The sequence below is a fragment of the Bombus fervidus genome, unplaced genomic scaffold (genome assembly GCF_041682495.2).
Source record: "Bombus fervidus isolate BK054 unplaced genomic scaffold, iyBomFerv1 scaffold0111, whole genome shotgun sequence".
NCBI classification, from domain to species: domain Eukaryota; kingdom Metazoa; phylum Arthropoda; class Insecta; order Hymenoptera; family Apidae; genus Bombus; species Bombus fervidus.
In genome coordinates this window covers 1,187-5,000 of record NW_027212673.1, presented here as the reverse complement: position 1 = coordinate 5,000, position 3,814 = coordinate 1,187, and the positions used below count along the sequence as shown (strand labels likewise).

At 49.3% G+C, this 3,814-nt stretch overlaps 2 non-coding genes across 2 annotated transcripts in view; both read right to left on the bottom strand.

The window, feature by feature from the left end:
• Nucleotides 1–556, bottom strand: part of LOC139997564 (large subunit ribosomal RNA) — a 4,174-nt gene extending 3,618 nt beyond the window's left edge. Inside the window, exon 1 of the ribosomal RNA XR_011802922.1 lies at nt 1–556. This exon is cut by the window's left edge and continues 3,618 nt beyond it. This is a non-coding gene — a ribosomal RNA (large subunit ribosomal RNA).
• A 2,124-nt stretch (nt 557–2,680) lies between these two features.
• LOC139997561 (5.8S ribosomal RNA) lies at nt 2,681–2,835 on the bottom strand. The gene has a single exon (XR_011802919.1). It is a non-coding gene; the product is annotated as a 5.8S ribosomal RNA (ribosomal RNA).
• Nucleotides 2,836–3,814: the final 979 nt, after the last annotated feature.

The window sequence follows — 3,814 nt, the reverse complement described above, 5'->3', positions numbered from 1 at the left end:
GAATCGAAGGTGGCGTGCCCTCGCCAATGGAACCACGAAGGCCCACCCGGAGCATCGCTCACCAACGATCACCGACGCCGTCGACGATGAATCTCCCCATTCGATCTTTTGGGTTTCTCAGGTTTACCCCTGAACGGTTTCACGTACTCTTGAACTCTCTCTTCAAAGTTCTTTTCAACTTTCCCTCACGGTACTTGTTCGCTATCGGTCTCGTGGTTGTATTTAGCCTTAGATGGAGTTTACCACCAACTTAGGGCTGCACTCTCAAGCAACCCGACTCTAAGGAGAGATCCTCCCGAAACGCGTTCCGGTCACTACGGGCCTGGCACCCTCTGTGGGTACATGGCCCCATTCAAGATGGACTTGGACGCGGTTCGACGTCACGGGATAAACGGATCCTCCCGAACACTACATTTCCCAACGGCGGAACCGCGGGATTCAGTGCTGGGCTAATTCCTGTTCGCTCGCCGCTACTAAGGAAATCCTTGTTAGTTTCTTTTCCTCCGCTTAGTAATATGCTTAAATTCAGCGGGTGATCTCGCCTACTCTGAGGTCGCTTCAACGTCACGACACGGTGACAATTTTTTTTTTCAAAGAAAAAAAAATTTCGTGCCATGTGGGCGCGATTCGAGAAAAGCAAGACGGTTTGATAACAATGCGACAGAGGGTCTTTATTTTTATTTCTCTCTCCGAGAATCGCCTCAAAGAGAAAAAAAAATAAAAAAAAAAATTAATTCGAATAGAATCGAGAACCTTATATTCTATCTCGATCGAGAAACGTTTTATGCATCTCGCCAAAGTGCCTTTTAAACTTCGTTCGTCGTATCATGTTCGAGCTAAGACTCACGCAAGACACCCGTAACGATCTCCGGTTTTTAACGCCCGTCCTCTTTGTATAATATATATATATATATATACACGTGTTATGTATAATATATCTCCCGTAGCCGTTTCTCTCTTCTCGACGATTCCAGCGGTTCCTTGTTTTCGCCTGTTATTGCTGGCACAGAGATCGAACACGCGACATGTATATAACATATCGGTTTCTTTGCTCTGTACCAACGACGAAAACGCACGGGAACTCACGCAAGTGGAAAAGCGAGCGCGAGACGTACACAACGGGGTGAATTTATTACTCGGGGACTGGACGACCGGCGATACGTTAGGATGCGCGGTCCAGCGATAGACGACGAAGAGACATGGGATGACCAACGATCTCTTTTTCTCTAATACTCGGAGCGCCGAATCGCCTTAAAGCAAAAAAAAATCACACGCGCGTACGTCGTACGTACGGCGCGTGTATACCTCGTCTCTAATCAAGTTTCGTTAGTCTTTCTCGAGCCTCGCCAAAGAGGATCGTTCTCTTCCTCTGCGCGATCTCTCCGTGCCAATGTCAGAGATTATTCTCTTTCGCACGACGACGAAAACGACTATTTTCGACGATCCGAACAACTTTGTAACGGACTCACATGCACATCTTAAATCGAGTACAGAAACGTTGCGCAACACCGTGAGCTTTTCTCTTCTTCGTCACCCTTAAATATAGCCGATCGTAGACGCACGCTAGATCGTAACACACTTTTCGTTGATTTCGACGAACGTGGCTTTGGGCCAGGCGCGCGGGCAGAGAGATACGCGACCGACGGGGAAAAATTCGTCCCGATACATGTACGCGTACTCTCCGATCTCCGCGCAACGCTGGGGATCATCTCCCTAAGTCATCAGCGTTCGAAGAAATCTCGTGTGTCCGTTCCCGGATCTACGGCTTTCTCTGGGTTCGCGAAGAACAGAAAAAAGCACAGAGGATGAAAAACGCAACGACGACCCATCGATGCGACGGTCCTCGTTGTCTTCTCGTCAGTCGTCTCGCGCCTGCAGAATACATCTCTGCCGCACGAACAGACGGAGTGGGTATTCGATCCCTGGGGCTGTACGAGTAAAAACATCTTGATGAAAAGACGGTTGTGTTTCTTTAAGGCACACAGTTTTTCGTTACGCCACCAAGTTTAGGTTTAGGTTTTAATATCTTGGTTCTCTTTTCTCTCCTCTCTCGACTGACTTTGTTCAAAAATATTTTTGCTTTCTCTCAGTCTCGCCAAAAATTCATTTAAGACGACGTCGGGGGCGCGGTCATTCGTGCTTATCGAAGACTAACAAAACGTAGCAGAGGCTGATACAAAAAGAAAAAAAAAATCGGCCACGAAGAAAACTCGCTCTGTGTATCTCGATAACCGCGTCGACGACGACGGTTCTCTCCGCGCTCTTTTAATTCGTATCCTTCTTCTTGCGCTTCGTCCGACTCAGAAACGTCGTAAAACACGAACGACGGCGGGTTGTCAAGCCAAGAAGGGACAGAGAAGAGACGGAGGTAGTTTTGCGAGTCTCCCGTGAACGCGATAGATTTTTCATATATATTTGTATCGAGAGCATGCGTACGCCGGTCTCCACACGATCCAGCGACGAACGCCGACGAACGTCCAACAATCGCTCGTACGTCGCGTACGAGCCCTCGACCGCTCTTTAATTCGTATTCTTTTGCTTGGCGCTCGTCCTCCGACTCAGAAACGTTCGTTTAAAGATAAAACGAACGACGGCGGGCTGTCGACGAGGCAAGAAAGAACAGAGAGATACGGACCGAGAGCAACGATACGCAACGCAAGCAGTCTTAGGTTTACGTGAGCAACCCTCAGCCAGGCGTGGTCCAGGAATTGTATCCGTGGACCGCAATGTGCGTTCGAAATGTCGATGTTCATGTGTCCTGCAGTTCACACGTTGACGCGCAATTAGCTGCGTTCTTCATCGACCCACGAGCCAAGTGATCCACCGTTCAGGGTAATCGTTTATGCATGGATTTTTGTTTGTGTACTCAGGTTTTTGTACTCTTATTCTCGGTTCGAAAGAAGCCGATATCCGACAAACGTCCGACCAACGGGAATCGAACGCGCGGAAGTCGCCATATGATTGACGACACGAAAATACGTTCGAAAACGAAATCGGACGGACTGCGCGACGACACACGCAGCCCGCCGACCGGGCGTAAAGTGCATTATAATATATAACAACCAACGAGATCGAAGCTCCGTTCGTCAGGAAACGACGGGGATATAACACCCGATTCTGAATCCTCTGTACAGCACACGATCTCGCGAAGAAAGCGCACGGTGGCTAGCCCCATGATATATATATATGTTCGTTCCTCTCGTCCAGTTATTCGAAGCAAACAGCCGATATGCATCTCCATCGTTCGGGTAAAAAAAAATCGATGGGACGCGCACGGTCGTAGTCTTCCTCGCGCGGTCGTTTCTTCCCGATAGCCAGAAGCAGAGTTTGAAAAACTCTAGCGACGGAACGAGGCATTAGACTCTCGACAACGAGGATACAGACACGGCCGGCGGTCCCCTCTGAATCGACTTCGGTGGTTCAGGTAAAAATAAAAAAAATCGATGGGACGCGCACGGTCGTCCTTCCTCTTCCTCGCGCGCGGTCTATTCTTCCGATAGCCAGAAGCAGAGTTTGAAAACTCTAGCGACGGAACGAGGCATTAGACTCGCGACAACGAAGATAGAGAGACGGCCGGCGGTCCCCTCTGAATCCACTTTGGTCGCTCAGGTAAAAATAAAAAAAAATTCGAAAGGGACGCGCACGGTCGTCCTTCCTCTTCCTCGCGCGGTCTTTTCTTCCCGATAGCCAGAAGCAGAGTTTGAAAAACTCTAGCGACGGAACGAGGCATTAGACTCTCGACAACGAGGATAGAGAGACGGCCGGCGGTCCCCTCCGAACGGATGGCGACAACGACGACTAAAGCGCGAAAAAT